The sequence below is a fragment of the Ostrea edulis genome, chromosome 6 (assembly GCF_947568905.1).
Source record: "Ostrea edulis chromosome 6, xbOstEdul1.1, whole genome shotgun sequence".
NCBI lineage: Eukaryota > Metazoa > Mollusca > Bivalvia > Ostreida > Ostreidae > Ostrea > Ostrea edulis.
Genome location: NC_079169.1, coordinates 85,760,475 through 85,770,177, shown reverse-complemented (window position 1 = coordinate 85,770,177; position 9,703 = coordinate 85,760,475). Strand labels below are relative to the sequence as shown.

The following is a 9,703-nucleotide window of genomic DNA, read 5'->3' as shown; positions in this document are numbered from 1 at the left end:
TCATAATATTACATTTTAATTACATACTGAATAATTGAATGATTTTTTTTGCTTTTAAAAGCCATACGTTTTAATTGCTGTCCAACAAATAGTACAGTGTCTTAGTGTAAATGGTAAGTATTCAGTGTCTTAGTTTAAATCGTAAGTATTTTGAAGGATGATGTTACAGTTTGTTTATTATGTCTCCCCTCTTCCAGAGGGAGACATATTGTTTTTTGTACTTTCTGTCTGTCCATCCGTCTGTCTCTCACAAAATCCTGTGAACGCTTTCCCTCCTATATGGCTTATCAGATAGATTGAAACTTTGTACAATGCTTCATTGCAATATGTATATTGTCTGGATGAGAGAATCCAATTATTTTCCTAAAAGTTATAGTGGATCTAAGAGGGATGGAAGATGTTTAAATAGCTTGTGAATGTTTCTCCTCCAATATGGCTTATCGCGGATAGACTTGAAACTTTTTAGAATACTTCAATGCCATTTGCAGATGTGCATATTGTAGGGATAAGAGGATCCAATTGTTTTCTTCAAAGTTTTAGTGGGTCTGAGGGGTGGAGTGTGAAAAATAGTTTGTAAACACTTCTATATGGCTTATCGGATTTCAATACATAATGTTTATGCTCCTGCTGCTGCTTTCTCCTCCATGTTATACAGTGCAATAAGGGGAGTTTCATTTGGAGAATTTCCAATTTGGGGAGCTGGGGAGAAATTTCATTTTCCTAAAACAATCTCTAGTTTCAAATTGTGGTTGCGGTATTTTTGTTTTTCTCCTATAAAAAGTTAATTATATTAAATATCTATTTTTTTTTAAAAAAAATCATAAAATATATATGTAAAGTTATAATTAAGATTTCTCTTTCTGGTAAAATAGACAGTGTATATAAAGTGTAGATAGAAATAAATCACGTAGGAGAGAAAAAATCCCAATCAATTTTAGCTCACATGAGCTGAAAGCTCAAAAGAGTGATTCTACATGATAACTTTTTGTCTGTCATCAGTGCATCTGTCTAACATTTTCGACTTTTCCAGAACCATAGTGTTTATTTCAGCCAAACTTGCCACCCTTCAAAGGGGAGATAATCACAAAAATGCAAAAATAGGGTGAGGTCATTTAAAAACATTCTTCTCAAGATCCACAGGGCCAGAAGAACTGAAATTTATATGAAAGCTTCCTGGCCTAGTGTAGATTCAAGTTTATTAAAATCATGACTCCTGGGGTTAGGATGGGACCACAATAGGGGATCAAACTTTTTCATACAAATATATAGGGAAATCGTTAAAAATTGTCTTCTCAAGAACCACAGAGCTAGGAAAGTATAAGTTTACATGAAAGCTTCCTGACATAGTGCAGATTCAAGTTTCTTAAAATCATGACTCCCGGGGATAAGATGGGGCCACAATATGGGATCAAAGTTTTACATATTAATTTATATATAGAAAAAAATCTTCTTTTCAAGAACCATTGGGCTAAAGAAGTTTACATTTGCATGAAAGCTTTCTGACAGTGCAGATTCAATTTAATTGTTAAAATCATGCCCCCCGGGGGTAGGATAGGGCCACAATAGGGAATCAAAGCTTTACATACAAATGTATAGAGAAAATCTTTAAAAATCTTCTTCTCAAGAACCATTGGGACAAAGAAATTTACATTTACATAAAAGCTTATTCCTAACATAGTGCAGATTCACGATTGTAAAATCATGGCCGCCACGAGTAGGTTTGGACCACAATAGGGATCAAACGTTTACGTGAAGCATTTAAATATTATTTTCTTTAATGCTATTGATACTAAATTGAAACTGGTAAGATATTTAGAAGGGGTAATTATTAAGACAATCCTTTACCAAAATTGGAATTAATTTATTGATTTATATGGGGCAGGGATTTTGTTTCCAAGGTGATTATTGTCCTTATCATTTGAAAGACTTCTTGAAGTTTGCTGATGCAGTATAAAAAGTCCGTGCGGAAAAGGATGTACCGAAATTGTGAATTTTGCAACTCGTGGGTTTTGACTCTAGGACGGGTCCAAATTAGTACATGTATATATTAGATTCTCTTTATTCTGATAAATCCACGAAACAAAATGATAAACTCCATTTGTATCTCGTTAGAACTTTACGACACGTTGTCATTCCATTATACACACCCCTACTAACGCGTTCGGAACATATTCTTTATCGGTGTTAAGTAGAACGTAAAATCAAAGACTATCGAATGAAATATAATCTCGCTGCTTCGAGACTCCAACGCGAGCTACCTGAGAACCGGTGAATTTTCTACCGGATATGGATGTGCTTTAAAGAATTTCAGTGTTAATGTAAGTATCAATCAGAAATTATGGTATATTGTGCTTTATTTGTTTTTACAATATATAGATCTACGTATCAATGCATTATTTTCCTAATGCCATCAGCTAATAAAGCTTAAATAAGAAATGGCAAGAAAGAGTTATCGTCCTTAGATTTGGACCTAGGCCAACTTTGAAAGAACTCTTGATTATCGTGAAAAAAAATTTGAGAGGACGTCTTTCTATTTCAAAGTGCCATAATTAAATTTTAATGTTGCATAGGAATTCTGTTCAATTTATCAAACACTGAAATGTTGCATACAATTTACCATTTTCACGCAGAAAATACTATAGTCTGTTTCATGTTTGAGATATATATGTAGCTGTGAATGTGTATGTTACAAGCAAAGAAAGATGCATTGCAAGTATCTTAAAACTTCTAAACTTAATATTTCTTTGGTGGAAATTCATTTTCCTAATTTAGCAGTGTAGATAAAGTGAATTTATTTTATGAAGAAAGTAAATTTTATTGCTTGGATCTATTGTAGTGACCAGGAGGTGTATACTACCATTCATAATTTTTTGAAATGTAAAGATTTTAATGATTAAACTCATTGATGCATGCAACAAACCTAAGAAAATTAGAATGAATGAAAAGTATATGACATGTATTTGTATGATTATCATTTGGTACATATGTAAATGAAAATTCCAACTTTTCCTTACATGATATGATTTAATAATAATAATAATACCATATTTACTGGCTTGAAAATACGGATGTATATTTAATTGCTGTTATAAAATTTAGAAATTCATTTCAAAATTAAGGATTATCTCCCTCATGCATAGCTCTTATCCTTGGACGAATTTGGCTCCACTTGTTTGGCACGCTGTTTTTGGCTATATTTAGATCTAAAACTTCATAGTTATTTCGGATTTCAAACATTTCGGTTGAGCATCACTGAAGAGACATTATTTGTCGAAATGCGCATCTGGTGCATCAAAATTGGTACCGTATAAGTTTTACATTATATAGCACCCTTTTCATACACTATGTACCCTCAAAGGTGACCAATTATGGATTGTTTTGAAGTGGAGGGAAAGCAACAATAAATGGAGATTAGAACATTACTAGATTTAGTACAATGCATGTATATATATATATATATATATATATATATATATATATATATATATATATATATAGTAACCATTGCCAAAAAAGTATATAATGTACCATTGATAATTTTAAAAGTTGATCACACAAAACTGCAAAGGACATCAGGGGACAGTGCATTATATTTAACAGGATCCTCCCTGTATCTAATGCAGGATTGTAATTGTCATTTATAACATGTATATTAAATCTGGTAAATAATGTGCATATTAGACACCAGTGGACAATGCATTAATTAAAAGAATTTTATTAGATCATGCATCAATCTCCTTATATGTAGCAAAATATCTCAGTCTTTAATTTATATAAAATCATAGTCGAAAACGCGCATATATTTAAATTTCTGAGTGGTGCAGGTCTCATAATCTATTTTGTATTGCTTGTAGGAGTTATGAGATTGATCACTGTTCGTTATCTTCACCTTGCATTTACAGATTGACAGTTTATAGCTCTGAGTTTCTGTAACCACACACATGTTTAATTACTAATGTTTATTTATGCAAGCATTTATGATATATATTAATCATTAACACATATATTAATGTGACGGGACAATATACATGGATATACATCATAACTTTTTCCTTTATTGATACATTAAGCAGTAAATATTTTCATAAGTCATTTCTAAAAAAAAATTCTCCTTTTATGAATGAAATACCTACATGCATTTCTGATCTTTTTAATTAATTTAGATTTACTTACTCCAATTACAAACTTATAATTATAGAAACACACATGTAATAATATCAATAATCTTTTTCATATTTAGATTAGTCATGTATCTGTATGTTAGAGGACAATCTGTACAAAAATTTAAAATCTTGAATGAAATATTGAATCACAATTAGGATTACATTGCACGACACTGTAATTAACTATTGTTTTAATATACATCAACTATATTTTGTCTGTAAGAAACCTTTGCTGTTTCATTTTTAGTATTACATTTTGCAACATAATTAAAGGGACTGAATCACGATTTTCCCCAAAATTTTATTTTTCGCTTTTAATGATCAAAATCTACTGTCTAACGTGTTTTTAAAAATTCACATAAAAATTAAGGTTATACATTATCACAGAAGCTCATTTTAGAGAGTTTATTATTTGTTTTGTAAACAAAGATTGCGGTATGTTATTGTTTATGAAATTTTCCCAAAAAAATGGATATCGATCTTATTTTATTATAACTTTCACATTTCAAGCATTCTTCGGAAAAAAATATTGTGTTATATAAAAGTTAAAATGTGCGACTATGCAAAATTATGATGCTTTATATTACAAAATTAATATTTCACTTGTTTGTTTGTTTGCATAAAAAGACTCGAGTCTTTGTTTACATAACACATATTTATATAAGGCTAAAATATAGTTTTTATCCTTGCATTCAGAAGGTCAAAATGTTGGTTGTCAACATTAAATGAGTTATACTTTTAATATTTAGCAAAAAATAAAAAAAAAATGTTTTCTTCAAAAATCATGAACCAGTCCCTTTAAACAGTTAAGTCTCAGAAATTAAAATTGAGCTGTGATGATGATCTCATCCAGAAGCTGTTCTAGAATTTAGGAGAAGAAAAGAAGAAATTATTTTGCATGATCATATTACATGGATTTTTTTTTCAAGTTTGGCCAAGTAAGGATCATAGTGTGCACTGAGTATTATTTAACCTAAAGTAAAGAATTTTGTAATTATAAGCTCTCTTTAATGAAAAGTTGACTGTGCAATGTTAACTATTTTACATGTTTTAGTTTGTGCTATATATTTAACTGAATTGCCTTGTAAATAGATTTGTGAATTAAATACAATTGTAACTGATCAAAATATTTATTATATTGCATGTTGATGGAGTTTTGAAAATTTAAAAGCATACATTAAGGCGTCAAATAAAAATTGTGTTTCTGACCCTAAATTAAACACACTACCCCTAGTTTTTAAAATAAACATATATTGTTGAAGAGATCATTGAAGAAATATTGTTTGGGGGACTTGACATCTGTAATTCAATTTTATCTATAAATAAGTAATTTTAATCAAACTAAATCTAAAAGTTTCATTGACAAGTGAAAATAAGTTCAATAAGACATAATTAATTTGTTTAAATGGAGATTGTGATCAGAATGTTAAAACTTAATTGTTTACAGTTAAAGAAAAAAGATACGAATTACAGTATATATCCCAATCTGAATTAAAATTAGACTGGTATATTCGACTCGTCTTCGGTACACCTCAATGCAAGGAAGTGTATCATATAGAAATGGGATTCTTTTTCTCTTGCCATTATTTTGACTTACACAGCAATTTATATTTTAGCCTAAATTTCAAATCATAATACATATTTGTGCATGTGTCTGCTTTCAGTGTACTTTTTGGGGACTTTGAGTGATTCACCACCCTCTGAACAAATGTATTTTGAGATCCTCAAAGGAATCCTATATTTAATTGTCAAGGTATCACATCTTCCTATAATTGAATGTAATGATTATGTTTTCAAGATTTTAAAGGAGATTATTCTGTCTACAAAGCGAGATCATTTTATCTGTCCTTAACTTTTTAACCAAGCTATACACTGCATGCAGATAATTATGTTTCTTTAAAAATTGTTATAGAATTTGGCTCCACTTTTTTGGCACGCTGGTTTTGGCTATATTTAGCTCTAAAACTTCATAGTTATTTCGGATTTCAAACATTTCGGTTGAGCATCACTGAAGAGACATTATTTGTCGAAATGTGCATCTGGTGCATCAAAATTGGTATCGTATAAGTTTTACATTTAAACATATTTTTATGCATGGTTGTTTATGTAGATGTAACAGAACTTAAGAAGTACATGTATATGTGTTCAGTGTTTTATTATGTAAAATCTACGTAGGAGTACAACTACATTTACAAATTCTATACATGCATACAAAGGCATAAACACAATTTCTACCTCAAAACTTTCATCAGATACAATTCAAAAAATTTAAGATATTAAGAATAAAGCTAATAATTATACATGTAGCAGATCTTCGAAATATTTTCATGAAGAGATAAATTATTGCTTATGCTATCACTTTGCCTGTATTTCGGTCTTGGTTGAGTATATAGTACACTTGCAGATGACACACACTGTTTCATGGAATACTGAAGCTTAATTATTGACAAATCGTATAATTTCATAATATTACGTATTTTGTTACATACTAAATAAGTGCATGATTTTTTTTCCTTTTAGAGGCCATATGCTTTAATTGCTGCCCATCAAATAGCATGTACAGTGTCTTTGTGTAAATTGTAAGTATTCAGTGTCTTAGTATAAATCGTAAGTATTTTGAAGCATGATGTTACAGTTAGTTTATTAGGTCTCCCCTCTTCCAGGGGGATCGAGACATATTGTTTTTGTATTTTCTGTCTGTCACAAATTCTTGTGAACGCTTCTCTTCCTATATGGCTTATCCGATAGACTTGAAACTTTGTACAATGCTTCATTGCAATATGTAGATGTGCATACTGTTGGGACGGGTGGATCCAGTTATTTTCCTAAAAGTTATAGTGGATCTAAGAGGGATGGAAGATGTTTAAATAGCTTGTGAATGCTTCTCCTCTGATATGGATCATCAGAGTTAGACCTTGCACTTAAACTTTTCACAATACTTCAATGCCATTTGCAGATTGGCATATATTGTAGGGATAGGAGGATCCAATTGTTTTCTTAAAATCTGAGGGATGGAGGGTATAAAATAATTTGTGAACACTTCTATATAGCTTATCGGAATTCATAAATGCTTATATGCTTCTGCTCATGCTTTCTCCTAACTCCATACCATATAGTACAATAAGGGGCAGTTTCATTTGGAGAACTTCCAATTTGGGGAGCTCAGGGAGACATTTGTATTTCCTAATAAACAATCTTTAGTTGTGATTGTGGTGTTTTTGTTTCTCTTTTATAAAATGTTGATTATATTAAATATCTATTTTGAAAAAAATCATAAAATATATATTTAAAGTTATAAATAAGATTTTTCTTTCTGGTAAAATGGGCATAGTGTATATGCAGTGTAGATAGAAATAAATCACATAGCAAAGAAAAATTCCAAATCGATTTTAGTTCACATGAGCTGAAAGCTTGAAAGAGCAATTCCGATCAATTTTTGATGTCATCAGTCCATCTGTACAGCCTTTTCAACTCCTTCTCCAGAACCATAGTGTTAATTTCAGCCTAACTTGCCACCCTTCACAGGGGAAATGATCACAAAATAGGGTGGGGTCATTAATAGTCTTCTCAAGAACCACAGGGCCAGAAGAGCTGACAATTACGTGCAAGCTTCCTGGCATAGTGTAGATTCAGATTTATTAAAATCATGACCCCTAGGGATAGGATGGTGCCACAATAGGGGATCAAAGTTTTACATGCAAAAGTATAGGGAAACTCTTTTAAAAATCTTCTCAAGAATCACTGGGCCAGGAAAGCAAAAATTTACAAGAAAGTTTCCTGGCATATTGCAGATTCAAGTTTGATAACATCATAGCCCCCGGGGGTAGGATCGGGCAACAATTGGGGATCAAAATTTCACATACAAATATATAAGGAAAATCTTTTATTTTTTTTTAAAGAATCACTGTGCCAGAAAGTATAGGGAAAATCTTTTTCTCAAGAACCATTGGGACAACGAAATGTACATTTACATGAAAGCTTCCTGACATAGTGCAGGTTCAATTTTGCAATAATCATGGTTACGGGGGTAAGTTGGGGCCACAATAAGGATCAAAGCTTTACATGCAAATATACAAGAACAATCTTTAAATATGGGCCAAGGTAACTCATGTGAGCAACGTGGTCCATGGGGCTCTCGTCTTTAATGCTATTGATACTAAATTGAAACAGAATAGATATCTAGAAGGAATAATTAAGACAATCAATCAGTATTCATATTTCATACTGGAAAATAAAATTTAGATAGCTTATATTGATCATTGTGAATTTTTTTTCTTTCAGAGATTCATTTTGAGGAAATAGCAGGTGTGCAGTGCACATTCCTAGATGAATTCATCAGTTTACAATAAGGATCTACCTTCAAATCCTGTAATCTGGGATTCTCTAAAGTGCATGTCACAGACTAAAGTTATAAAAATAACTTCCAATAATTTTTAAGAAATTGTTATAACTTTAAAATGTATGTATATACATGTATACTGATATTGAATTAAATTTCGTAAAATTTCAGCATCTGATTTTATGTATATGTAGACATATTGTAAAGATTTTCCACTCTAAAGGTTTAATTTCTTTAATATTTAAGACTAAAAAAAAACTTTTATGCAGATACAGTGGTGTAACATTGTCTTACTTTCTGATCAATACATATAAAGAAAAGAAAACTATGTATATTTCAATAAATGTGGAAAATTTTCAACCATTGAATTTCCATTTATGAGCAGTAACTTGTGCATAGTACTTCTTAATCAACTTTGATACTGTATAACTATAACTACCTGCTTGCATGCATTGCAGAGCACAGCCGTGGTAATAATTCACATTTGCTGATGAATTGCTTTATCATAAAGAGTAAAATTGGTATGTTAAGTTTGAAATTTATGAAAATGCATATTAGGCTTTTCACAGATATTTCGTAAGATATATAGAGAATATGTATATATTCATATAATTTGTATAAATTCTGCTAATCTAGCTTCTTCCTAAGTGAGGTGTATGGCATGCCATATTTATATCTACCGGGTATTCCTATAAGGATTTCGTATATAATTGATGAAATATCTTCTATTTCTGATAAGATATCTAAGAAATCTTATAATATATATATCTCATATAATTTACAGTTTTTAAAATATTTAAGATATATATTATAAATTATGAAAGATATCTCCTAAGCTTTATAAGATATCTTGTATATCAAATGATATATTATCATGTTTAACTTTTTAAAAACTTTTCTTATAAGAATAGAAGGTATCTTAAATTTATTTTAATGATATCTTATAAAATATAAGATATCTTAAATGTTTTATAAGATTTCTCACAAGCTCTATAAGTTATCTTGCATATCTTATAAGATATCTCATAAACAATTTAAAAACAAATATAGCTCAAGCTTTGATATATCTTATAATATACATGCAAGATATCTTATATGTTTTATGAGATATCTTATAAAAGTAAATTCATATGATACATTATAAAGTTAACAAGATATCTTACAAAAATTCGTTTTTGACATTTTTTTAAAATATCTTATT

General features: G+C 30.2%; 1 long non-coding RNA gene across 2 annotated transcripts; it reads left to right on the top strand.

Annotated features, from left to right (window-relative positions):
• Positions 1-2,248: 2,248 nt before the first annotated feature.
• On the top strand, positions 2,249-8,666 carry LOC130047436 (uncharacterized). Of its 2 annotated transcripts, none has more exons than XR_008796332.1 (3): positions 2,249-2,318; positions 6,684-6,742; positions 8,445-8,666. It is a non-coding gene; the product is annotated as an uncharacterized LOC130047436 (long non-coding RNA). The 2 variants fall into 2 exon arrangements; XR_008796333.1 differs by lacking the exon at positions 2,249-2,318 and adding an exon at positions 6,085-6,219.
• The last annotated feature ends 1,037 nt before the right edge of the window (positions 8,667-9,703 follow it).